The 26,548-nt window shown below is 49.6% G+C and overlaps 11 non-coding genes and 1 pseudogene across 11 annotated transcripts; all 12 read right to left on the reverse strand.

Moving 5' to 3' along the window:
- Nucleotides 1–1,110: 1,110 nt before the first annotated feature.
- LOC141244157 (U2 spliceosomal RNA) lies at nt 1,111–1,301 on the reverse strand. The gene has a single exon (XR_012308121.1). It is a non-coding gene; the product is annotated as a U2 spliceosomal RNA (small nuclear RNA).
- A 1,115-nt stretch (nt 1,302–2,416) lies between these two features.
- LOC141244158 (U2 spliceosomal RNA) lies at nt 2,417–2,607 on the reverse strand. Its single transcript, XR_012308122.1, has one exon. It is a non-coding gene; the product is annotated as a U2 spliceosomal RNA (small nuclear RNA).
- A 6,035-nt stretch (nt 2,608–8,642) lies between these two features.
- On the reverse strand, nt 8,643–8,833 carry LOC141244159 (U2 spliceosomal RNA). Its single transcript, XR_012308123.1, has one exon. It is a non-coding gene; the product is annotated as a U2 spliceosomal RNA (small nuclear RNA).
- A 1,115-nt stretch (nt 8,834–9,948) lies between these two features.
- On the reverse strand, nt 9,949–10,139 carry LOC141244161 (U2 spliceosomal RNA). The gene has a single exon (XR_012308125.1). It is a non-coding gene; the product is annotated as a U2 spliceosomal RNA (small nuclear RNA).
- Nucleotides 10,140–11,254: 1,115 nt separating this feature from the next.
- On the reverse strand, nt 11,255–11,445 carry LOC141244162 (U2 spliceosomal RNA). Its single transcript, XR_012308126.1, has one exon. It is a non-coding gene; the product is annotated as a U2 spliceosomal RNA (small nuclear RNA).
- Nucleotides 11,446–12,557: 1,112 nt separating this feature from the next.
- Nucleotides 12,558–12,748, reverse strand: LOC141244163 (U2 spliceosomal RNA). Its single transcript, XR_012308127.1, has one exon. It is a non-coding gene; the product is annotated as a U2 spliceosomal RNA (small nuclear RNA).
- A 1,115-nt stretch (nt 12,749–13,863) lies between these two features.
- LOC141244164 (U2 spliceosomal RNA) lies at nt 13,864–14,054 on the reverse strand. The gene has a single exon (XR_012308128.1). It is a non-coding gene; the product is annotated as a U2 spliceosomal RNA (small nuclear RNA).
- Nucleotides 14,055–15,169: 1,115 nt separating this feature from the next.
- LOC141244166 (U2 spliceosomal RNA) lies at nt 15,170–15,360 on the reverse strand. The gene has a single exon (XR_012308129.1). It is a non-coding gene; the product is annotated as a U2 spliceosomal RNA (small nuclear RNA).
- Nucleotides 15,361–16,475: 1,115 nt separating this feature from the next.
- LOC141244216 (U2 spliceosomal RNA) lies at nt 16,476–16,670 on the reverse strand. The gene has a single exon (XR_012308176.1). It is a non-coding gene; the product is annotated as a U2 spliceosomal RNA (small nuclear RNA).
- A 5,544-nt stretch (nt 16,671–22,214) lies between these two features.
- Nucleotides 22,215–22,312, reverse strand: LOC141244237 (U2 spliceosomal RNA; annotated as a pseudogene).
- Nucleotides 22,313–23,427: 1,115 nt separating this feature from the next.
- LOC141244167 (U2 spliceosomal RNA) lies at nt 23,428–23,618 on the reverse strand. The gene has a single exon (XR_012308130.1). It is a non-coding gene; the product is annotated as a U2 spliceosomal RNA (small nuclear RNA).
- A 1,116-nt stretch (nt 23,619–24,734) lies between these two features.
- Nucleotides 24,735–24,933, reverse strand: LOC141244235 (U2 spliceosomal RNA). The gene has a single exon (XR_012308188.1). It is a non-coding gene; the product is annotated as a U2 spliceosomal RNA (small nuclear RNA).
- Between the last annotated feature and the right edge of the window lie 1,615 nt (nt 24,934–26,548).

Raw genomic sequence — 26,548 nt, forward strand, 5'->3', positions numbered from 1 at the left:
AGAATTGGTTTCAAACTACGGAGCCACCCAAGGATCCTAAAAAGTCCATTTGTGGAGATGAGCTCCTGGACTCCCGTTAAGAAGACATGTTGTCAACCTCTAGATCCCTTACATGCCTGCACTTTTCGGCTTGCTGCTGCTGCAATCCACGCGTTTTAGATCTGCATAACTCCACCTCTTTAAACACAGCACCTTCACCCCCTGCTGTTCCCACCCGCCTCAACACCGTTGGAAGGGAGGAGAACCAATTAAGGCGGGGGGTGGGGTGGAACGAGCAGCTGTCTACCCTTAGCAGGAGGGCTCCTGATTACATACCTCTCCTGCTGCTGCTGCTGCTGGCTGTCCAGCAGCAGACTGAAGGTGGCTGCTGCTGTGCACAGGTATATAAAGGCTCAGAGCCTATTATGACACGCGCAGAAGCGTTCCATTGCCACATTCCATCTACTGCAGGCAGGATACCTGGCTGGCTGAATGTCGCTGAGAAGCTCACAGAGACCGCCATAAGCAACAGTTTAACAGAATGCCACAGACTAATCAACCAAACTTTTTGGGTTGGGTTCTCTTTTATAGTCTGCAGGCATTAAATGAAAGAAGTCAGTGTTCCAGCAGAAGGAGACAACGTTTCAGAAAAGGCATTGTAGCAAACCAAAAAAGAAATTTTAAGCGCAGCAGAGTAACCAGCGCACATACCTGTTAGCTCAGGTGAGTTTAAAAGGCTGCTGTTGATAACAAGGGCATTTGCTAAATAGATGGTGTGTGTGCAACAATATACTGAAAGGTCAATTATATTGTGCAGCTTATCTCACCACCTGTAGTTATTTAGGTGAAAGCTCCAAAATGCTTGCCTAATATGTCTGTTTATCCAAAAGGAAGTAAAAAGGGAGAGCTAGAAAGATAGCATTGCATCACATTACATGGCAATGCAATGCACAGTTGCTGAAGTTGAACCAAAATGAGCTTGTAATCTGGCTTCTGCAACTTTGAACATGAAAAATCCAATGAGGAGAAGAAAAGCAGAGCCAAAGAGTCCATCCCAAAATCCGACAAACAAGCAAAATGAACAAAAAACATTGAATTCAATTCTTTCTGATTTTAGAAACTGCATTAAAGAAGGGGTGCACCGGTCCTGGAGATACTGCAATACCAGGTCAATGCGTGGAGTGGACAGAGCAAGCTCTTTTTCCATCTCCCTGTTCTAAAAATCCATTTAATATATGGTCCCCAGATAGGGGACGTATCAGATATTAAACTGATAAGAACAGATACTACACTTGATCTTAGCCAAAAGGCCGAGAAGCGATAACCAGAATTGGTTTCAAACTACGGAGCCACCCAAGGATCCTAAAAAGTCCATTTGTGGAGATGAGCTCCTGGACTCCCGTTAAGAAGACATGTTGTCAACCTCTAGATCCCTTACATGCCTGCACTTTTCGGCTTGCTGCTGCTGCAATCCACGCGTTTTAGATCTGCATAACTCCACCTCTTTAAACACAGCACCTTCACCCCCTGCTGTTCCCACCCGCCTCAACACCGTTGGAAGGGAGGAGAACCAATTAAGGCGGGGGGTGGGGTGGAACGAGCAGCTGTCTACCCTTAGCAGGAGGGCTCCTGATTACATACCTCTCCTGCTGCTGCTGCTGCTGGCTGTCCAGCAGCAGACTGAAGGTGGCTGCTGCTGTGCACAGGTATATAAAGGCTCAGAGCCTATTATGACACGCGCAGCCAGCGTTCCATTGCCACATTCCATCTACTGCAGGCAGGATACCTGGCTGGCTGAATGTCGCTGAGAAGCTCACAGAGACCGCCATAAGCAACAGTTTAACAGAATGCCACAGACTAATCAACCAAACTTTTTGGGTTGGGTTCTCTTTTATAGTCTGCAGGCATTAAATGAAAGAAGTCAGTGTTCCAGCAGAAGGAGACAACGTTTCAGAAAAGGCATTGTAGCAAACCAAAAAAGAAATTTTAAGCGCAGCAGAGTAACCAGCGCACATACCTGTTAGCTCAGGTGAGTTTAAAAGGCTGCTGTTGATAACAAGGGCATTTGCTAAATAGATGGTGTGTGTGCAACAATATACTGAAAGGTCAATTATATTGTGCAGCTTATCTCACCACCTGTAGTTATTTAGGTGAAAGCTCCAAAATGCTTGCCTAATATGTCTGTTTATCCAAAAGGAAGTAAAAAGGGAGAGCTAGAAAGATAGCATTGCATCACATTACATGGCAATGCAATGCACAGTTGCTGAAGTTGAACCAAAATGAGCTTGTAATCTGGCTTCTGCAACTTTGAACATGAAAAATCCAATGAGGAGAAGAAAAGCAGAGCCAAAGAGTCCATCCCAAAATCCGACAAACAAGCAAAATGAACAAAAAACATTGAATTCAATTCTTTCTGATTTTAGAAACTGCATTAAAGAAGGGGTGCACCGGTCCTGGAGATACTGCAATACCAGGTCAATGCGTGGAGTGGACAGAGCAAGCTCTTTTTCCATCTCCCTGTTCTAAAAATCCATTTAATATATGGTCCCCAGATAGGGGACGTATCAGATATTAAACTGATAAGAACAGATACTACACTTGATCTTAGCCAAAAGGCCGAGAAGCGATAACCAGAATTGGTTTCAAACTACGGAGCCACCCAAGGATCCTAAAAAGTCCATTTGTGGAGATGAGCTCCTGGACTCCCGTTAAGAAGACATGTTGTCAACCTCTAGATCCCTTACATGCCTGCACTTTTCGGCTTGCTGCTGCTGCAATCCACGCGTTTTAGATCTGCATAACTCCACCTCTTTAAACACAGCACCTTCACCCCCTGCTGTTCCCACCCGCCTCAACACCGTTGGAAGGGAGGAGAACCAATTAAGGCGGGGGGTGGGGTGGAACGAGCAGCTGTCTACCCTTAGCAGGAGGGCTCCTGATTACATACCTCTCCTGCTGCTGCTGCTGCTGGCTGTCCAGCAGCAGACTGAAGGTGGCTGCTGCTGTGCACAGGTATATAAAGGCTCAGAGCCTATTATGACACGCGCAGCCAGCGTTCCATTGCCACATTCCATCTACTGCAGGCAGGATACCTGGCTGGCTGAATGTCGCTGAGAAGCTCACAGAGACCGCCATAAGCAACAGTTTAACAGAATGCCACAGACTAATCAACCAAACTTTTTGGGTTGGGTTCTCTTTTATAGTCTGCAGGCATTAAATGAAAGAAGTCAGTGTTCCAGCAGAAGGAGACAACGTTTCAGAAAAGGCATTGTAGCAAACCAAAAAAGAAATTTTAAGCGCAGCAGAGTAACCAGCGCACATACCTGTTAGCTCAGGTGAGTTTAAAAGGCTGCTGTTGATAACAAGGGCATTTGCTAAATAGATGGTGTGTGTGCAACAATATACTGAAAGGTCAATTATATTGTGCAGCTTATCTCACCACCTGTAGTTATTTAGGTTAAAGTGACGCACCCCCTGGGACATATTCCTTTTTGAGGGGAATACCCGGCACCGGATCAGATGGGGGGTTGTAGTCTCCGAGCGGCTGTGACCCGGCCCGTGCCCAGGGCGTCAAACTCAGTGTTGTGTGGCAGTCTTACAGATCTTATTAAGAGTTCTTTTGTGTCGACTACGCCACCCGTTGTGATGCGGTCACTGTGGCCACCGCTGCAGCAGGGTCCGCTGAGGCTGATGGTGGGTGCGCAGCTTGGTGGGATAACCCCCAACGGGAGGGGTATACCCTCAGGGGGGACAGGTGTAGAGGATGGGGGTTGTGGTAGTGCAGTGCAGACGGCAATGAAGACAGAGTCGGGTTGTGCAGTTAAGGGTGTTTACTTACTGCAGATGTTGTACTGGTCACTCCAGCTTTGAGTGACCACCCGAGCCGTGCTGCGTCCACCAGGTCCTGGATCCAGCCAACCCCCAAACAAGTCCGGAGCGTGGCCCTGAGCTCTCCTTCTGTCCCGTTCTCTGGCCGTCCCCACCAGTGATCCACCTAGGTCCAGCTCCCTCGGGCCTTCTGTTGGGACACCCTTGGCCTTGGGTTCCCTGACCCTTCATGTGGTGTGCCTTCAGGGTGGATGTGATGGGTGACCGTGACAAAGGCTGCCCACGGTCTCCGGTCTCTGGCTGGGGAGTGTTTTTACCCCCACCAGCTTGGGTTCCGGTACCCTGTGCCGACTCCTCACCCGGTGCTTTAATTTGGGTTCTTGGGTCCTCTCTGCTGTTTCCCCCCTCTGGGTCTTTCTCTCTCTTCTCCTCTCTCACTCTGGGTCCTTCTTCTCCTCTGCTCCTGACTTGTTCTCTGCATCTGACCCTGATCTTAGTTGGTGCCCACCTTATATACACCCTCTATGTGTGAGCTCAGGTGACCAGCACCCAATGAGCTCCTAACTTTACCCAGGCTGCTCCCCCTATCTGCCCCTACACTACTTGGGATGTACCACCCCCCTCCCACTCCAGCCAGGAACAGACTCGGTCGTACCTGCACATTTCTAAGTGGGAGTACCGTCGGTCTGCTCCTCGGAAATGGGATGTGTGTAGTGCATGCAGCCTACCGAGCTCAGATCCACACTCCATCCTTGCCCGGGAGTGGAATATCACACCTCTGGGTTGAGGTGCAATACCCCTGTAGCAGCCGAATCCTCAGGGTGCTACATTCCCCCCTGGTAAATCACAGCACGTCCTCGGGCTGTAAGAACAAAACACCAAAACATACAATTTTTGCATAACCATCATAATAAAACATCATATAAAACATTGTATATATATATATATCAATAAAACTTTTTCATATCAACATTCTCGTCGTCTCTTGTTTCAGGTTCCTCCTCCGGACACTGTGCAACGTGTGTCCGGGAAAAGTGCGACAGTCTCTTAGAAAAACTGGTTTTCTTATAAAACCGGTAGGGGGCGCTTTAGGAAGCGCAACTATATACAGGGGAAGTTGGCCGCTCTCAGTCCTCGGCCAGGTAGAGGGAAGGGAATGGCTGCTCACAGTCCTCAGCCTGTGGGATGAAGGGGTTAACGGGTAAACAGTTCACTCAGCTGGTCCCAACGGGGACTATATATATTTAGCAACAGTCTCTTTATACCCCGGTCGGGTAACTATTTACATCACTGCTCTGCCGCACTCAACGGCGTCTTCCTCCCGCTCTTTGCTTTTTGCTGGTGGTAACTTCAGACCCGTCCGGGTCCTCTTGCTCCTCCTCCTCGCACCGCAACTCCTCCTCCGTCAGGCGGTGTACGTGGAGGGCGTAAGGTCCTTTGGCACACTTGTGCCGGGTAAAGGTGACCTCGTCTCCGATGTAGAGGTCACGACCTCTGTGCCCCTCCGGCAGATGGGACTCCACATCTCTGCGCGTGACAAAGACGTCGCCGGGGGTGTTGTTGTCTCTAATGAAGCCCCACCCGTGCTGCTGGTTGAACTTTATCACTGTCCCGATGGTGCGGGGACAATGCGCTGCACGGGGGTCCCTCCTGGTCCGGCTCTTCTGCTCCGCGCTCCTCACTTGAGCTTGCTGTTCCCGGACCCGCCTCTCTCTCCGCTCCCTCGCAAACGCCTCGAGCTGTTGGCGGCAGCACTCAGCACGCTCCGCTGCAGCCGCCCTGGTTTCCTGAGTGAACCCCATTAGATCTTCTCCGCTGGGGTCCCACTCAAACTGCGCTTCCGCTAGCGGGGGCGAGATCCTTATTACGGGCTTCGGAGCCGGAATCAGGGGTGCACACATGGCCCCAACCCTCCTCTGGTGCTCCAGTTCGTAATACTTCTGGGGCCAGATGAAAGGCTGCCCGTCCGGCCACGTGTGCTGGGCAAACAAGTCCTCTCCCAGACGCGGCACCCTTGGTTTTACGGGTGCGGGCGCGGTGGTGGTGGCGCCCGGGTTGCCCAGGCCTTGCGGCCAGGCCTGGGGCACCTGGAAGGTGAAGGGCACCGTTAGGACGGCGGCGCCCTGGGCTACCTGGCCTTGCGACCAGGCCGGAGGCTCCGCGGAGGTAGGGGGCGCTGTTGGTGATGCGACGCCCGGGAATTCTAGGCCCTGCGACCAGGCTGGTGGTACTTCCTGCTTGGTCACGCTCGGGGTCGAGGCGTGTGACGTCACAGGGGTCGCGGCGGCGGCTTCCGGTTGGGGCCTAGTCTGCGTCGGTGACATGGCGTTTTCGGGCACAGCAGGGGGACTTTCGGGCTCTGCGACGGGGAGCTGGGGCAGGTAAGCGGTGTCTCGGCTTGGGGTATAGGCGTCCCCTTTACCTGCCTCCATGCGTTCGGCTCCCTCCTCGGCGCCGTCTCCGGCCTTGGGTCCTCCCGCGCCATCCTCAGAGGCGGTCTCCTTCCTCATCTCGGCTGGCGTGCTCCGGGTCTTGGTTTCAGCTTGCGTCTTGGTTTCAGCTTGCTGGGCCATCTCCCGGCTCCATTCCGCCAATATCTCGCGCTGTACCCGGGCCATCCTCCGTGCGAGGCCCTCCAGGGCAGTCTGTGCACACTCCCGGTCTCGGGGGAGCTGTGCAAGGACCTCCACTAGGCCTAGTGGGGTCGTGGTGTCCAGCAGGCTCCTGACCAACGGGTCGGTGCTGCTCTGCTCTTCTTCCAGCAGGCTCCTGGCCAGCGGGCCGGTGCTGCTCTGCTCTCTGGACATCTCCGGGTGAGCTTCTCTGCTACTCCTCGTTAGACTTCTTGCCTCCGGGTGCGCTCGCTCCAGACTGCTCCAGGCGGCACCCATCCTCGTTCCTTTCTTTCGTCTCCTCCCACTTCGAGGGCGGTCCCGGGGCAACTCGGTGACTGTCAGCTCCAGGGGTAGTTCTTTCACGCTGACAGACACCTCCAGCATCACAGTCTCTGTTGGTGGGGGCGGTTTCCACTTTTGGCGCCATTTTCTGTCCCGGCCCACGATGGGAGGCGGCCTCTCGCCCTCCTTTGGCACGCCCATAATGGCGTCCGCTGCTCTTCCAAGGCGGGAAATCTTCGGATTTGGCGGGAAGCGTCGCCCAGTGGCGGGAAACTCTGCAGATGGCGGGAACAAGCTGGAAATGGCGGACAATCGGCGGGAATCGACTGGTGATGGAGTCCGATGGCGTGGACCCTTCGGAACCGGCAGGAGACTTCTTTCTGAGGTAAACTTGCACTTTTCTTCAGGCACGCAGTACCCGGGTGTTGCGGGCACGTAATCCTGCCGACTACGCCAAAGTTGACGCACCCCCTGGGACATATTCCTTTTTGAGGGGAATACCCGGCACCGGATCAGATGGGGGGTTGTAGTCTCCGAGCGGCTGTGACCCGGCCCGTGCCCAGGGCGTCAAACTCAGTGTTGTGTGGCAGTCTTACAGATCTTATTAAGAGTTCTTTTGTGTCGACTACGCCACCCGTTGTGATGCGGTCACTGTGGCCGCCGCTGCAGCAGGGTCCGCTGAGGCTGATGGTGGGTGCGCAGCTTGGTGGGATAACCCCCAACGGGAGGGGTATAGCCTCAGGGGGGACAGGTGTAGAGGATGGGGGTTGTGGTAGTGCAGTGCAGACGGCAATGAAGACAGAGTCGGGTTGTGCAGTTAAGGGTGTTTACTTACTGCAGATGTTGTACTGGTCACTCCAGCTTTGAGTGACCACCCGAGCCGTGCTGCGTCCACCAGGTCCTGGATCCAGCCAACCCCCAAACAAGTCCGGAGCGTGGCCCTGAGCTCTCCTTCTGTCCCGTTCTCTGGCCGTCCCCACCAGTGATCCACCTAGGTCCAGCTCCCTCGGGCCTTCTGTTGGGACACCCTTGGCCTTGGGTTCCCTGACCCTTCATGTGGTGTGCCTTCAGGGTGGATGTGATGGGTGACCGTGACAAAGGCTGCCCACGGTCTCCGGTCTCTGGCTGGGGAGTGTTTTTACCCCCACCAGCTTGGGTTCCGGTACCCTGTGCCGACTCCTCACCCGGTGCTTTAATTTGGGTTCTTGGGTCCTCTCTGCTGTTTCCCCCCTCTGGGTCTTTCTCTCTCTTCTCCTCTCTCACTCTGGGTCCTTCTTCTCCTCTGCTCCTGACTTGTTCTCTGCATCTGACCCTGATCTTAGTTGGTGCCCACCTTATATACACCCTCTATGTGTGAGCTCAGGTGACCAGCACCCAATGAGCTCCTAACTTTACCCAGGCTGCTCCCCCTATCTGCCCCTACACTACTTGGGATGTACCACCCCCCTCCCACTCCAGCCAGGAACAGACTCGGTCGTACCTGCACATTTCTAAGTGGGAGTACCGTCGGTCTGCTCCTCGGAAATGGGATGTGTGTAGTGCATGCAGCCTACCGAGCTCAGATCCACACTCCATCCTTGCCCGGGAGTGGAATATCACACCTCTGGGTTGAGGTGCAATACCCCTGTAGCAGCCGAATCCTCAGGGTGCTACAAAAGCTCCAAAATGCTTGCCTAATATGTCTGTTTATCCAAAAGGAAGTAAAAAGGGAGAGCTAGAAAGATAGCATTGCATCACATTACATGGCAATGCAATGCACAGTTGCTGAAGTTGAACCAAAATGAGCTTGTAATCTGGCTTCTGCAACTTTGAACATGAAAAATCCAATGAGGAGAAGAAAAGCAGAGCCAAAGAGTCCATCCCAAAATCCGACAAACAAGCAAAATGAACAAAAAACACTGAATTCAATTCTTTCTGATTTTAGAAACTGCATTAAAGAAGGGGTGCACCGGTCCTGGAGATACTGCAATACCAGGTCAATGCGTGGAGTGGACAGAGCAAGCTCTTTTTCCATCTCCCTGTTCTAAAAATCCATTTAATATATGGTCCCCAGATAGGGGACGTATCAGATATTAAACTGATAAGAACAGATACTACACTTGATCTTAGCCAAAAGGCCGAGAAGCGATAACCAGAATTGGTTTCAAACTACGGAGCCACCCAAGGATCCTAAAAAGTCCATTTGTGGAGATGAGCTCCTGGACTCCCGTTAAGAAGACATGTTGTCAACCTCTAGATCCCTTACATGCCTGCACTTTTCGGCTTGCTGCTGCTGCAATCCACGCGTTTTAGATCTGCATAACTCCACCTCTTTAAACACAGCACCTTCACCCCCTGCTGTTCCCACCCGCCTCAACACCGTTGGAAGGGAGGAGAACCAATTAAGGCGGGGGGTGGGGTGAAACGAGCAGCTGTCTACCCTTAGCAGGAGGGCTCCTGATTACATACCTCTCCTGCTGCTGCTGCTGCTGGCTGTCCAGCAGCAGACTGAAGGTGGCTGCTGCTGTGCACAGGTATATAAAGGCTCAGAGCCTATTATGACACGCGCAGCCAGCGTTCCATTGCCACATTCCATCTACTGCAGGCAGGATACCTGGCTGGCTGAATGTCGCTGAGAAGCTCACAGAGACCGCCATAAGCAACAGTTTAACAGAATGCCACAGACTAATCAACCAAACTTTTTGGGTTGGGTTCTCTTTTATAGTCTGCAGGCATTAAATGAAAGAAGTCAGTGTTCCAGCAGAAGGAGACAACGTTTCAGAAAAGGCATTGTAGCAAACCAAAAAAGAAATTTTAAGCGCAGCAGAGTAACCAGCGCACATACCTGTTAGCTCAGGTGAGTTTAAAAGGCTGCTGTTGATAACAAGGGCATTTGCTAAATAGATGGTGTGTGTGCAACAATATACTGAAAGGTCAATTATATTGTGCAGCTTATCTCACCACCTGTAGTTATTTAGGTGAAAGCTCCAAAATGCTTGCCTAATATGTCTGTTTATCCAAAAGGAAGTAAAAAGGGAGAGCTAGAAAGATAGCATTGCATCACATTACATGGCAATGCAATGCACAGTTGCTGAAGTTGAACCAAAATGAGCTTGTAATCTGGCTTCTGCAACTTTGAACATGAAAAATCCAATGAGGAGAAGAAAAGCAGAGCCAAAGAGTCCATCCCAAAATCCGACAAACAAGCAAAATGAACAAAAAACATTGAATTCAATTCTTTCTGATTTTAGAAACTGCATTAAAGAAGGGGTGCACCGGTCCTGGAGATACTGCAATACCAGGTCAATGCGTGGAGTGGACAGAGCAAGCTCTTTTTCCATCTCCCTGTTCTAAAAATCCATTTAATATATGGTCCCCAGATAGGGGACGTATCAGATATTAAACTGATAAGAACAGATACTACACTTGATCTTAGCCAAAAGGCCGAGAAGCGATAACCAGAATTGGTTTCAAACTACGGAGCCACCCAAGGATCCTAAAAAGTCCATTTGTGGAGATGAGCTCCTGGACTCCCGTTAAGAAGACATGTTGTCAACCTCTAGATCCCTTACATGCCTGCACTTTTCGGCTTGCTGCTGCTGCAATCCACGCGTTTTAGATCTGCATAACTCCACCTCTTTAAACACAGCACCTTCACCCCCTGCTGTTCCCACCCGCCTCAACACCGTTGGAAGGGAGGAGAACCAATTAAGGCGGGGGGTGGGGTGGAACGAGCAGCTGTCTACCCTTAGCAGGAGGGCTCCTGATTACATACCTCTCCTGCTGCTGCTGCTGCTGGCTGTCCAGCAGCAGACTGAAGGTGGCTGCTGCTGTGCACAGGTATATAAAGGCTCAGAGCCTATTATGACACGCGCAGCCAGCGTTCCATTGCCACATTCCATCTACTGCAGGCAGGATACCTGGCTGGCTGAATGTCGCTGAGAAGCTCACAGAGACCGCCATAAGCAACAGTTTAACAGAATGCCACAGACTAATCAACCAAACTTTTTGGGTTGGGTTCTCTTTTATAGTCTGCAGGCATTAAATGAAAGAAGTCAGTGTTCCAGCAGAAGGAGACAACGTTTCAGAAAAGGCATTGTAGCAAACCAAAAAAGAAATTTTAAGCGCAGCAGAGTAACCAGCGCACATACCTGTTAGCTCAGGTGAGTTTAAAAGGCTGCTGTTGATAACAAGGGCATTTGCTAAATAGATGGTGTGTGTGCAACAATATACTGAAAGGTCAATTATATTGTGCAGCTTATCTCACCACCTGTAGTTATTTAGGTGAAAGCTCCAAAATGCTTGCCTAATATGTCTGTTTATCCAAAAGGAAGTAAAAAGGGAGAGCTAGAAAGATAGCATTGCATCACATTACATGGCAATGCAATGCACAGTTGCTGAAGTTGAACCAAAATGAGCTTGTAATCTGGCTTCTGCAACTTTGAACATGAAAAATCCAATGAGGAGAAGAAAAGCAGAGCCAAAGAGTCCATCCCAAAATCCGACAAACAAGCAAAATGAACAAAAAACATTGAATTCAATTCTTTCTGATTTTAGAAACTGCATTAAAGAAGGGGTGCACCGGTCCTGGAGATACTGCAATACCAGGTCAATGCGTGGAGTGGACAGAGCAAGCTCTTTTTCCATCTCCCTGTTCTAAAAATCCATTTAATATATGGTCCCCAGATAGGGGACGTATCAGATATTAAACTGATAAGAACAGATACTACACTTGATCTTAGCCAAAAGGCCGAGAAGCGATAACCAGAATTGGTTTCAAACTACGGAGCCACCCAAGGATCCTAAAAAGTCCATTTGTGGAGATGAGCTCCTGGACTCCCGTTAAGAAGACATGTTGTCAACCTCTAGATCCCTTACATGCCTGCACTTTTCGGCTTGCTGCTGCTGCAATCCACGCGTTTTAGATCTGCATAACTCCACCTCTTTAAACACAGCACCTTCACCCCCTGCTGTTCCCACCCGCCTCAACACCGTTGGAAGGGAGGAGAACCAATTAAGGCGGGGGGTGGGGTGGAACGAGCAGCTGTCTACCCTTAGCAGGAGGGCTCCTGATTACATACCTCTCCTGCTGCTGCTGCTGGCTGTCCAGCAGCAGACTGAAGGTGGCTGCTGCTGTGCACAGGTATATAAAGGCTCAGAGCCTATTATGACACGCGCAGCCAGCGTTCCATTGCCACATTCCATCTACTGCAGGCAGGATACCTGGCTGGCTGAATGTCGCTGAGAAGCTCACAGAGACCGCCATAAGCAACAGTTTAACAGAATGCCACAGACTAATCAACCAAACTTTTTGGGTTGGGTTCTCTTTTATAGTCTGCAGGCATTAAATGAAAGAAGTCAGTGTTCCAGCAGAAGGAGACAACGTTTCAGAAAAGGCATTGTAGCAAACCAAAAAAGAAATTTTAAGCGCAGCAGAGTAACCAGCGCACATACCTGTTAGCTCAGGTGAGTTTAAAAGGCTGCTGTTGATAACAAGGGCATTTGCTAAATAGATGGTGTGTGTGCAACAATATACTGAAAGGTCAATTATATTGTGCAGCTTATCTCACCACCTGTAGTTATTTAGGTGAAAGCTCCAAAATGCTTGCCTAATATGTCTGTTTATCCAAAAGGAAGTAAAAAGGGAGAGCTAGAAAGATAGCATTGCATCACATTACATGGCAATGCAATGCACAGTTGCTGAAGTTGAACCAAAATGAGCTTGTAATCTGGCTTCTGCAACTTTGAACATGAAAAATCCAATGAGGAGAAGAAAAGCAGAGCCAAAGAGTCCATCCCAAAATCCGACAAACAAGCAAAATGAACAAAAAACATTGAATTCAATTCTTTCTGATTTTAGAAACTGCATTAAAGAAGGGGTGCACCGGTCCTGGAGATACTGCAATACCAGGTCAATGCGTGGAGTGGACAGAGCAAGCTCTTTTTCCATCTCCCTGTTCTAAAAATCCATTTAATATATGGTCCCCAGATAGGGGACGTATCAGATATTAAACTGATAAGAACAGATACTACACTTGATCTTAGCCAAAAGGCCGAGAAGCGATAACCAGAATTGGTTTCAAACTACGGAGCCACCCAAGGATCCTAAAAAGTCCATTTGTGGAGATGAGCTCCTGGACTCCCGTTAAGAAGACATGTTGTCAACCTCTAGATCCCTTACATGCCTGCACTTTTCGGCTTGCTGCTGCTGCAATCCACGCGTTTTAGATCTGCATAACTCCACCTCTTTAAACACAGCACCTTCACCCCCTGCTGTTCCCACCCGCCTCAACACCGTTGGAAGGGAGGAGAACCAATTAAGGCGGGGGGTGGGGTGGAACGAGCAGCTGTCTACCCTTAGCAGGAGGGCTCCTGATTACATACCTCTCCTGCTGCTGCTGCTGCTGGCTGTCCAGCAGCAGACTGAAGGTGGCTGCTGCTGTGCACAGGTATATAAAGGCTCAGAGCCTATTATGACACGCGCAGCCAGCGTTCCATTGCCACATTCCATCTACTGCAGGCAGGATACCTGGCTGGCTGAATGTCGCTGAGAAGCTCACAGAGACCGCCATAAGCAACAGTTTAACAGAATGCCACAGACTAATCAACCAAACTTTTTGGGTTGGGTTCTCTTTTATAGTCTGCAGGCATTAAATGAAAGAAGTCAGTGTTCCAGCAGAAGGAGACAACGTTTCAGAAAAGGCATTGTAGCAAACCAAAAAAGAAATTTTAAGCGCAGCAGAGTAACCAGCGCACATACCTGTTAGCTCAGGTGAGTTTAAAAGGCTGCTGTTGATAACAAGGGCATTTGCTAAATAGATGGTGTGTGTGCAACAATATACTGAAAGGTCAATTATATTGTGCAGCTTATCTCACCACCTGTAGTTATTTAGGTGAAAGCTCCAAAATGCTTGCCTAATATGTCTGTTTATCCAAAAGGAAGTAAAAAGGGAGAGCTAGAAAGATAGCATTGCATCACATTACATGGCAATGCAATGCACAGTTGCTGAAGTTGAACCAAAATGAGCTTGTAATCTGGCTTCTGCAACTTTGAACATGAAAAATCCAATGAGGAGAAGAAAAGCAGAGCCAAAGAGTCCATCCCAAAATCCGACAAACAAGCAAAATGAACAAAAAACATTGAATTCAATTCTTTCTGATTTTAGAAACTGCATTAAAGAAGGGGTGCACCGGTCCTGGAGATACTGCAATACCAGGTCAATGCGTGGAGTGGACAGAGCAAGCTCTTTTTCCATCTCCCTGTTCTAAAAATCCATTTAATATATGGTCCCCAGATAGGGGACGTATCAGATATTAAACTGATAAGAACAGATACTACACTTGATCTTAGCCAAAAGGCCGAGAAGCGATAACCAGAATTGGTTTCAAACTACGGAGCCACCCAAGGATCCTAAAAAGTCCATTTGTGGAGATGAGCTCCTGGACTCCCGTTAAGAAGACATGTTGTCAACCTCTAGATCCCTTACATGCCGGCACTTTTCGGCTTGCTGCTGCTGCAATCCACGCGTTTTAGATCTGCATAACTCCACCTCTTTAAACACAGCACCTTCACCCCCTGCTGTTCCCACCCGCCTCAACACCGTTGGAAGGGAGGAGAACCAATTAAGGCGGGGGGTGGGGTGGAACGAGCAGCTGTCTACCCTTAGCAGGAGGGCTCCTGATTACATACCTCTCCTGCTGCTGCTGCTGCTGGCTGTCCAGCAGCAGACTGAAGGTGGCTGCTGCTGTGCACAGGTATATAAAGGCTCAGAGCCTATTATGACACGCGCAGCCAGCGTTCCATTGCCACATTCCATCTACTGCAGGCAGGATACCTGGCTGGCTGAATGTCGCTGAGAAGCTCACAGAGACCGCCATAAGCAACAGTTTAACAGAATGCCACAGACTAATCAACCAAACTTTTTGGGTTGGGTTCTCTTTTATAGTCTGCAGGCATTAAATGAAAGAAGTCAGTGTTCCAGCAGAAGGAGACAACGTTTCAGAAAAGGCATTGTAGCAAACCAAAAAAGAAATTTTAAGCGCAGCAGAGTAACCAGCGCACATACCTGTTAGCTCAGGTGAGTTTAAAAGGCTGCTGTTGATAACAAGGGCATTTGCTAAATAGATGGTGTGTGTGCAACAATATACTGAAAGGTCAATTATATTGTGCAGCTTATCTCACCACCTGTAGTTATTTAGGTGAAAGCTCCAAAATGCTTGCCTAATATGTCTGTTTATCCAAAAGGAAGTAAAAAGGGAGAGCTAGAAAGATAGCATTGCATCACATTACATGGCAATGCAATGCACAGTTGCTGAAGTTGAACCAAAATGAGCTTGTAATCTGGCTTCTGCAACTTTGAACATGAAAAATCCAATGAGGAGAAGAAAAGCAGAGCCAAAGAGTCCATCCCAAAATCCGACAAACAAGCAAAATGAACAAAAAACATTGAATTCAATTCTTTCTGATTTTAGAAACTGCATTAAAGAAGGGGTGCACCGGTCCTGGAGATACTGCAATACCAGGTCAATGCGTGGAGTGGACAGAGCAAGCTCTTTTTCCATCTCCCTGTTCTAAAAATCCATTTAATATATGGTCCCCAGATAGGGGACGTATCAGATATTAAACTGATAAGAACAGATACTACACTTGATCTTAGCCAAAAGGCCGAGAAGCGATAACCAGAATTGGTTTCAAACTACGGAGCCACCCAAGGATCCTAAAAAGTCCATTTGTGGAGATGAGCTCCTGGACTCCCGTTAAGAAGACATGTTGTCAACCTCTAGATCCCTTACATGCCTGCACTTTTCGGCTTGCTGCTGCTGCAATCCACGCGTTTTAGATCTGCATAACTCCACCTCTTTAAACACAGCACCTTCACCCCCTGCTGTTCCCACCCGCCTCAACACCGTTGGGAGGGAGGAGAACCAATTAAGGCGGGGGGTGGGGTGGAACGAGCAGCTGTCTACCCTTAGCAGGAGGGCTCCTGATTACATACCTCTCCTGCTGCTGCTGCTGCTGGCTGTCCAGCAGCAGACTGAAGGTGGCTGCTGCTGTGCACAGGTATATAAAGGCTCAGAGCCTATTATGACACGCGCAGCCAGTGTTCCATTGCCACATTCCATCTACTGCAGGCAGGATACCTGGCTGGCTGAATGTCGCTGAGAAGCTCACAGAGACCGCCATAAGCAACAGTTTAACAGAATGCCACAGACTAATCAACCAAATTTTTTGGGTTGGGTTCTCTTTTATAGTCTGCAGGCATTAAATGAAAGAAGTCAGTGTTCCAGCAGAAGGAGACAACGTTTCAGAAAAGGCATTGTAGCAAACCAAAAAAGAAATTTTAAGCGCAGCAGAGTAACCAGCGCACATACCTGTTAGCTCAGGTGAGTTTAAAAGGCTGCTGTTGATAACAAGGGCATTTGCTAAATAGATGGTGTGTGTGCAACAATATACTGAAAGGTCAATTATATTGTGCAGCTTATCTCACCACCTGTAGTTATTTAGGTGAAAGCTCCAAAATGCTTGCCTAATATGTCTGTTTATCCAAAAGGAAGTAAAAAGGGAGAGCTAGAAAGATAGCATTGCATCACATTACATGGCAATGCAATGCACAGTTGCTGAAGTTGAACCAAAATGAGCTTGTAATCTGGCTTCTGCAACTTTGAACATGAAAAATCCAATGAGGAGAAGAAAAGCAGAGCCAAAGAGTCCATCCCAAAATCCGACAAACAAGCAAAATGAACAAAAAACATTGAATTCAATTCTTTCTGATTTTAGAAACTGCATTAAAGAAGGGGTGCACCGGTCCTGGAGATACTGCAATACCAGGTCAATGCGTGGAGTGGACAGAGCAAGCTCTTTTTCCATCTCCCTGTTCTAAAAATCCATTTAATATATGGTCCCCAGATAGGGGACGTATCAGATATTAAACTGATAAGAACAGATTTTTTTTGATTGAATATATCTTTTATTAGCACAAAAAATAAGTTAACAGACAGTGTACAGTGCCGCAGCCCAGTACACACAGAATTCTACATCATATTTACATAGCATGAGGATACGACGCACTAACTAGACACATCACACCCCTATGCTACACAAAACACTCAATCTGAAAGAAAAAGCATGTCAATCAATACAGTACGACGAACCATGATAAGGGATGGGGATTGGGAAAAAGGGGATGGGGAGGGGAAAATCACAGGCCCGAAGCTTTATTGAAAGACAAGACACATAAGGGGAGAGGGGGAGGAGGGGTTTAGTCCTCATCCTCGTCCTCCGGACTGTCCACGATGGAATAGTCTCTGAGCAGGCTGTGGATCAGCCTGCGGCAGTCCTGGATGGACATCCTCTCCCTCCTCAAGATGAGCCGGTTCCTGGCGACCCAAACGGCATCCTTGAAGCAGTTCATAAGGCGCCAAGCCTCCTGGATGGCTCCGACGGTATGAACCCCAGGGAAGAGTCCGTAAAACACAGAATGGTGCGATAGGCTCGCCCTGGGGACAGAGTTCCTCAGGTCGTCCTCAAGGGCAGTCAACAGGCGCTGTGCAAATCCGCAGTCCCAAAAAGTGTGCAAAGATGTTTCCTCCACGAAGGGGCACCTTGGGCAGTACCGGGTCTTGCACAGGTTCCGGGCATGCATGAATGACCGGACGGGCAGTCCGCCCTGAATCGCCATCCACGACAAGTCCTTGTGCCCGTTGGTCAGCCTGTCAGACGACACATTTGTCCACACAGTCTCCAGCGTGTCCTGGTGAAGTCCTGTGATGTTCTCCACGTCATCCTTGGCTCTGATGATCTTGTGGATAGTTTTGGGCTTCCACAAGTCGGGCTTGAGTCCCTCCAGTTGATGTTCCCCCACAAATCGAACGACGTCTCCGTAGAACCATGGCGTCGTCCAGTTGTAGGGGAAGGAGCTGTCCCACTTGTCCCAGCCGAGTCGCCTCCAAAGAGGAAGCAGGAAGAAGCGAGACATGGACCTGCCCGCGGAGCCATTCTTGACTTGCAAAGTCCGGCGGACACAATCACACACAAAAGAGGACCGCAGGAGGGTGGGGATATCTGGAACGCCCTTCCCACCCTTGCGAGGCTCCTTGTACATGACGGCCCGCCTGACTCTGTCCATCTTGGATCCCCAGACAAAGTGAAACACTGTCCTGGTAATGGCCCTGCACACAGTGACGTGTGGGGGCCAGGCCTGCGCTGTGTACTGCAAGACGGGCAGGACCTCATTACGCAGGACGAGTGCCTTACCCTCACAAGTGAGGTGTCTGAGGCTCCAGAGTCCGATCCGTTGCTTCACCTTGGCCAAGCATTCTTGCCAGGACTTGAGGGCCGCTCCTTCCTTCCCGAACCAGACTCCCAGCACCTTGAGGAAATCCGGTTGAATGTTGAAGGGGAAGGGGGCGGAGGAGGCCGGCTGCCAATCCCCGAAGAGCATGGCTTCCGACTTCCTGCAGTTGACTTTGGCCCCTGAAGCCCGGCCGAACCTCTCACACGTCTGGACGAGGGCGTCGACTGAACCACGATCAGCGCAGAAGACGGTGATGTCGTCCATGTAGAGCGAGCACTTGACCTCGTGTCGTCCCGGACCCGGTGCGGTGATCCCTCTGATCTCTCCATTCTGCCGGATAGCCTCTGCGAAGAGTTCTATAACACAAACAAAAAGAAGAGGTGATAGAGGGCAGCCTTGTCTGACCCCAGAGAGGACAGGGAAGGGGTCAGTCTTCCCGCCGTTCACCAACACCGAGCTGTGGATATCAAAATACATCAGACGGACATACGAACAAAACATGTTACCCAAACCTAACCGGTGCAGAGCTCGGCCCATGAACTCGTGGGAAACCCGGTCGAAGGCCTTCTCCTGATCCAAGGAGACCAGGGCCGCGTGTGCGCGGCGGACCTTGATGTACTCGACCGTGTCCCGCACGAGAGCGAGGCTGTCTGCGATGCGACGTCCAGGGATGCCGCAGGTCTGGTCCGGGTGGATGATCCGTCCGATGACCGTCTTAAGTCGTGTCGCCATCGTCTTGGCCAGGATCTTGTAGTCCACGTTGAGCAGAGTGATGGGACGCCAATTCCTCAGGTCGCACCTCTCTCCCTTCCGCTTGTACAGGATCGTGACCATTCCTTCCCTCAAAGATGGAGGCATTCTACCCTCCACCACCATCTCCTCGTACAGGTCCAACAGGTCCGGACAGATGAGGTCTCCCAGCGCTACATAGAGCTCCGCTGGAAGACCATCACTGCCCGGGGTCCTGCCGGTCCTAAAGGATTTAGCGGCAGAGAGCAATTCGCCCACCATCAGAGGTTTGTCCAAGGCTGCCGTGCCTGCAGGATCAAGATGGTTAGTGATACCTGACAGGAACTTATCAGCAGCGTCGGGGTCGGTAGTCTTGTGGGAGTAGAGTTCGCTGTAGAAGTCGCTGACGACCTTCATCACGTCCTCCTTCCCACGTCGCATGTTTCCGCTCTCGTCTCGCAGCTCGTTCAGGGGCGTGTGACCGGCATGAAGTTTCCTGAAAAAGAATGAGTTACATTTCTCACCCTTCTCCAGATTCTCCACTTTGGAACGGAAGACGATTCGCTTGGACTCCTCCTCAAAGTGCCTTTTCAGGCTCTTCTTGGTCTCCTCCAGCTCCTCCCTCACGTCCCAGCCGCAGTGAAGAAGGTCCTGCAGCGACCGCAGCTCGCGCTGCAGCCCTCTGAAGTCCCTCCTCTTCTCACACGCCTGTTGTCGACCCTTGGCCTGAAAGAAACAGCGAAACTCAAGTTTAACATATTCCCACCAATCAGAGACTGTTTGGAAGCTACCCTTGTAGGACTGCCACATTGCGTAGGCTGCTCTCAGCTCCTCCACGACTTCATCCTGAGCCAGCAGAGCACAATTCAGCTTCCAGGAGCCGGGGCCGGACGGAAAACCGTCGCCGAGGACACCTTGTAAGTGAATGGCTCTGTGGTCGGAGAAGAAGCAGGGGACCATCGAGTGCCTACTCTGCCTGACTGCCCGAGAGGTGAACACAAAGTCAATCCTGGAGCGGAGTGAGCCATCGGGTCGGCTCCACGAATAGTTTGTGGAGCCTCTCCCCATGGAGCCCACCACATCCTGAAGAGAGGCCTCGGTTACCATCTCGATGAGCAGCTTGGACGTGATGTCCAACTTGGCAGATGTGCCAGAACTACGACCATCCTCCTCGATGGGGCAGTTGAAATCCCCGGCCATCACTAAGGTCCTGGTGGTGGCAAGCTGAAGCCGCAGGGTCTGGAAAAGCTCCAAACGCTCATTCTTCAGTGGGGACGCATACACGTTGATGAACCTGACAGGTTCTCCCGCCCAGTTGCCATCTACAACAAGAGCCCTGCCGCAGATGAGCTCCTGGACGGACTCAAGCGTGAATGCGCCCCCCCTGATCAGAATTGCGACCCCCGCAGACTTGCAGTCACCCCCACCGGACCAGTAGGATGGACCGTGGGACCACTCCCTGGCCAGATGTTTGAAGGACCTAGAGGAGGGAAGGGAACATTCCTGCAACATATAAACATCACACAACTGGGAAGTAAGGAAGGCATAAATAGTCTGACGTCTGAACTTGTCCTTGATGCTCCTGACATTAATGGAAAATAAGTTAATATTAGCCATCATGTAGGGAAAAAAGAAAAAGTTAGCGCAGGCAATACACCTTAGTTACCACTCCGGTCGGGTGGTCCCTCGTCGGTGTTGACTGCTGGTGACGGGATCACCAGCAGGCCCTCTTCCTCCATCTGGTCAAGCAGCGCGGCCTCGATCTCGGCGACCACCAGTTCCTCCTCTTCTGGCTCGGCCACCAGGGTCTCAACCATGTGCTCCATCTCTTCTGGCTCAGGGAGGGTATCCTCCTTTTCGCCTACGAAATCCAGAATCTTCTTTTTGGAGGATTCAGTAGCAGGGCTGTCCTCCACCTTCCTCTTTCCCCGAGTTGGAACTGGGGAGACAAGAAGGGGAAAATCCTCCTCGGAATAGATAGCGGCAGGTGGAGGAAAGGTTAATTCCACCGCTACCATGGTCTGGGGAGGGAGAGTGGCTGCCGGGGCAGGGGAAAGGACACCTGCTGAGGAGTAGGGGAAGGAGGAAGAGGAAGTGGAATCCTCAGCAGGGGTGGCCGGGGTGGGGGGGGATTGGACGGGGGTGGCAGGGGGAGGGATCGAGAGAGGGGTGACAGAACTCTTACCCTCCTTTGACTTTTTCTTCTGCTTCGGAGCTGCTGGGACCGTCGCTGGGGCTTTGGCCACCGACTCCTTGACCGCTTTGGCCTTGGTCGTCTCGGCCTTGGCCGCTGGGGCCTTGGTCGTCGCGTCCTTGACCTTCACAGGCCTGGTCGTCGGGGCCTTGTCCTCCGGAGCTGGGGTCGTCGCAACCACCGATGCCCAGGATCTCTCACGCTTGGGGCAATCCTTGTACAGATGAGCCGCCAGCCCACACAGGTTGCAGGACGTCTTCTTCGGGCAGTCCTTCGAGCTGTGTCCCGTCACTCGACAAATCCTGCAGGCATCCTCCTTGCAGTTCTTCATCTCGTGGCCGTTCTTGCCGCATCTCCTGCAGTTCCGCGGCATGTCCGGGTAATAGATGAGGCCGTAGGAGTTGCCCAGGGAGAATGTCGGGGGCAGGTGCCGAAGTCCGTCTGAGTACGCCAGGTCCCTGTGAAGTCTAACGGTCACCGACCACTTACCTGTCCAGAAGCCGAGTCCATTCAGGATGTGAGAGGGTTCCTTCACAACCAAACAGAAGCGTCTCAGGAAGGTACAGATGTCTTGGCCTGGGGTGTGCGGGTTGCGCATGGAGACCGTGATCCTCCTTTCGTCCCTCTGGATAGGGCAGCTACCTGTAAAGGCAGAGAAAGAATTATCCGGTCCTTTTGCGCTTACCATTTCCCAGAACCTCCTGCAGGTGTTCACAGTGGCGAAGGTGACGAAGAAGATCCCCGTCAAGAAGGTCTGGATGCTGAGGGTGTCCGACCTGGAGAAGCCTCGATCCAGCAGCATCTTCTGGCAGAACACGTCCGAGGACATGTGCGGCACCCTCCCATCCACTTCCTTCAGCTTCAGGGCCACCGTCTGCCGCATCCATGGCTCCAGGGCTGGAGCTTCGTGGCGGGGCTTCTGGGGTCCCTTCTGCTGGCCATTCGTGGAGGCAGAGTCCTTGGGGTCAGAATCGGCTCCTGGCTGGGCCCTCCTGGCTGTCCCCGGCTCCAGGCTCTTCTTTTCGGCCTTCCTCGCAGCGCTTGCCATGGCTTTCCTCCTGCAGTTACTTCTTGGAGCTGGATCTGGAACTCTTCCCGGAATGGGTGGAGCTATGCAGATTCTTCTCCCGTCGTGTTCTGGACAAATTCCCCGAAAGGTCTTTGTCTCGATGATCTTCTTCCTCGAAGATTCCACAGGACAGCCCAATTCTTCTCCGAGTCTTCGTCTTCTTCTGGATTCTTTAGAGCTTCTTCCTCCCACCGATATCCGCCTTCCTTCTCCGATGTCAGCTGGGCTCCGAAGCTCTTCTCCTTCTGAGTTCGATCGCTCTCGTCAAGTGTAGATCGTAGCTCTTGTGTTCTTAAAAGAACAGATACTACACTTGATCTTAGCCAAAAGGCCGAGAAGCGATAACCAGAATTGGTTTCAAACTACGGAGCCACCCAAGGATCCTAAAAAGTCCATTTGTGGAGATGAGCTCCTGGACTCCCGTTAAGAAGACATGTTGTCAACCTCTAGATCCCTTACATGCCTGCACTTTTCGGCTTGCTGCTGCTGCAATCCACGCGTTTTAGATCTGCATAACTCCACCTCTTTAAACACAGCACCTTCACCCCCTGCTGTTCCCACCCGCCTCAACACCGTTGGAAGGGAGGAGAACCAATTAAGGCGGGGGGTGGGGTGGAACGAGCAGCTGTCTACCCTTAGCAGGAGGGCTCCTGATTACATACCTCTCCTGCTGCTGCTGCTGCTGGCTGTCCAGCAGCAGACTGAAGGTGGCTGCTGCTGTGCACAGGTATATAAAGGCTCAGAGCCTATTATGACACGCGCAGCCAGCGTTCCATTGCCACATTCCATCTACTGCAGGCAGGATACCTGGCTGGCTGAATGTCGCTGAGAAGCTCACAGAGACCGCCATAAGCAACAGTTTAACAGAATGCCACAGAATAATCAACCAAACTTTTTGGGTTGGGTTCTCTTTTATAGTCTGCAGGCATTAAATGAAAGAAGTCAGTGTTCCAGCAGAAGGAGACAACGTTTCAGAAAAGGCATTGTAGCAAACCAAAAAAGAAATTTTAAGCGCAGCAGAGTAACCAGCGCACATACCTGTTAGCTCAGGTGAGTTTAAAAGGCTGCTGTTGATAACAAGGGCATTTGCTAAATAGATGGTGTGTGTGCAACAATATACTGAAAGGTCAATTATATTGTGCAGCTTATCTCACCACCTGTAGTTATTTAGGTGAAAGCTCCAAAATGCTTGCCTAATATGTCTGTTTATCCAAAAGGAAGTAAAAAGGGAGAGCTAGAAAGATAGCATTGCATCACATTACATGGCAATGCAATGCACAGTTGCTGAAGTTGAACCAAAATGAGCTTGTAATCTGGCTTCTGCAACTTTGAACATGAAAAATCCAATGAGGAGAAGAAAAGCAGAGCCAAAGAGTCCATCCCAAAATCCGACAAACAAGCAAAATGAACAAAAAACATTGAATTCAATTCTTTCTGATTTTAGAAACTGCATTAAAGAAGGGGTGCACCGGTCCTGGAGATACTGCAATACCAGGTCAATGCGTGGAGTGGACAGAGCAAGCTCTTTTTCCATCTCCCTGTTCTAAAAATCCATTTAATATATGGTCCCCAGATAGGGGACGTATCAGATATTAAACTGATAAGAACAGATACTACACTTGATCTTAGCCAAAAGGCCGAGAAGCGATAACCAGAATTGGTTTCAAACTACGGAGCCACCCAAGGATCCTAAAAAGTCCATTTGTGGAGATGAGCTCCTGGACTCCCGTTAAGAAGACATGTTGTCAACCTCTAGATCCCTTACATGCCTGCACTTTTCGGCTTGCTGCTGCTGCAATCCACGCGTTTTAGATCTGCATAACTCCACCTCTTTAAACACAGCACCTTCACCCCCTGCTGTTCCCACCCGCCTCAACACCGTTGGAAGGGAGGAGAACCAATTAAGGCGGGGGGGTGGGGTGGAACGAGCAGCTGTCTACCCTTAGCAGGAGGGCTCCTGATTACATACCTCTCCTGCTGCTGCTGATGCTGGCTGTCCAGCAGCAGACTGAAGGTGGCTGCTGCTGTGCACAGGTATATAAAGGCTCAGAGCCTATTATGACACGCGCAGCCAGCGTTCCATTGCCACATTCCATCTACTGCAGGCAGGATACCTGGCTGGCTGAATGTCGCTGAGAAGCTCACAGAGACCGCCATAAGCAACAGTTTAACAGAATGCCACAGACTAATCAACCAAACTTTTTGGGTTGGGTTCTCTTTTATAGTCTGCAGGCATTAAATGAAAGAAGTCAGTGTTCCAGCAGAAGGAGACAACGTTTCAGAAAAGGCATTGTAGCAAACCAAAAAAGAAATTTTAAGCGCAGCAGAGTAACCAGCGCACATACCTGTTAGCTCAGGTGAGTTTAAAAGGCTGCTGTTGATAACAAGGGCATTTGCTAAATAGATGGTGTGTGTGCAACAATATACTGAAAGGTCAATTATATTGTGCAGCTTATCTCACCACCTGTAGTTATTTAGGTGAAAGCTCCAAAATGCTTGCCTAATATGTCTGTTTATCCAAAAGGAAGTAAAAAGGGAGAGCTAGAAAGATAGCATTGCATCACATTACATGGCAATGCAATGCACAGTTGCTGAAGTTGAACCAAAATGAGCTTGTAATCTGGCTTCTGCAACTTTGAACATGAAAAATCCAATGAGGAGAAGAAAAGCAGAGCCAAAGAGTCCATCCCAAAATCCGACAAACAAGCAAAATGAACAAAAAACATTGAATTCAATTCTTTCTGATTTTAGAAACTGCATTAAAGAAGGGGTGCACCGGTCCTGGAGATACTGCAATACCATGTCAATGCGTGGAGTGGACAGAGCAAGCTCTTTTTCCATCTCCCTGTTCTAAAAATCCATTTAATATATGGTCCCCAGATAGGGGACGTATCAGATATTAAACTGATAAGAACAGATTTTTTTTTTTTTTTTTTCCTCAGATTAAGACCCACATTAATTTATGCATCATAGCGCATATTCACATAACGGGTTCTCAAATCATCATTCGGAAAAACAAAAACAAAATCCCAAAAATCACAACCCTGCAATTAACTGTTACTTACTGTAAGAAGTCCAATGTGAAAAGTTCCAGAGTGCTTCTGCTGCTGTCTCACCATACTTCTTTTTATCCAATAAATAGGCATAAAACAGTCTAGCAAGAAAAATCTTTCTGCATTCCATGGGGGAAAAAACAATCTTTTTAAAAATCACCAAATTCCGAACGTCCCATAAAACCTCTTTATATATGACAAAAATAATCCAGCTTGCCCGCTTCCTTTGCGAGTACTTAAAATCTTGACCTATTAAAATCCTTTCAAAATCGAAACAATGAAAACCAACTAAAGCAACAAACATACGTGACAACAAGGTAAAAACTTTTTTAGCAAAAAAACAGTCCCAAAAAATATGCTGTATTGTTTCCACCTTATTGCAACCTTCCCTAGGACATAGTTCTTGAACCTTTATCCCCCGGTCATTCAAAAAAGCCCTTGTTGGCAAGCATCCATGCAACGCCATCCAGGTTACATCCTTCTGTCTGTTGCTGATTCCACGCATGAAAAAAAGCTTCCACACCTGTCCAGACTGTGCATTATTACAAAACGGCACATCACATAACATCTCCTTCTTCTTAATACCTGAGACAATCAGTTTTTTGTCCGGTCTAACCATGGAGCTTATCCCATTTTGATCATAGAAGGACCTAAGCACCACATAAAAAAACGGTATCACAAACGAAACTGGTTTTCTTAAATCCTTCTCACACCAGCTCCATTTCTGGAAAAGCCGTCCTGCTAAATATTTGCACATGTCCGCAGTCCTGTTATTGCACTGGGATAATTTATAAATGTTCAAAAAATAATGCATTCTTAAAAATAAGTCAATGTTAGGAAAATCACAACCCCCATTTTCCACAGAACACATAACCATTCCTCTTCTTAGTTTCTCCATTTTGGATCCCCAAAAAAACACAAACAGTTTCCTTGTCACTCTCTTTGTCCAAAGCACAGCAGGTGGGAAAATCAAAGCAGTGTACAGCAGAAGCGGGAGAATCACAGACTTGATTACCAGCACTTTCCCTCTCAGCGACAGGTTCCTTAGTTTCCAAAAGTTCAACTTCTGATCCATTTTATCTTCTAGAATCTTCAGGCTGCTTTTCCCTTTCAGTTCCTTCTCAAAGATGACACCAAGAACCTCAATTTCCTCCCTACTCTCCACTCCTGCCACGTTAACCTCAACCTGCCTCCCAAAGTTACAAAGCTGGCACTTTCCCCAATTCACCGCCATACCAGCCACACAACAAAAAATCCTTACGTGCAAATTCACTCTATTGAGATCCGCCTGTGAACCACAAGTAAAAACAATATCATCCATATAACTTAAAGACTTGACTGGACCCCCGGATCCCCCAGGAATAAAAACACCAGCCACACACTTGTCAACTTGCACACTTTTTAAAAGGGCCTCCACCACACAGATAAAAAGAATTGGTGACAGGGGACAACCCTGCCTAACTCCCGATAAAATATTAAAACTGGAACTCACATGCCCATTAACTAAAATCTGGCTACTGACCCCA

Source organism: Phyllobates terribilis, unplaced genomic scaffold, assembly GCF_046119375.1.
Source record: "Phyllobates terribilis strain yellow unplaced genomic scaffold, ASM4611937v1 Scaffold_1512__1_contigs__length_269417, whole genome shotgun sequence".
Classification (NCBI taxonomy): domain Eukaryota; kingdom Metazoa; phylum Chordata; class Amphibia; order Anura; family Dendrobatidae; genus Phyllobates; species Phyllobates terribilis.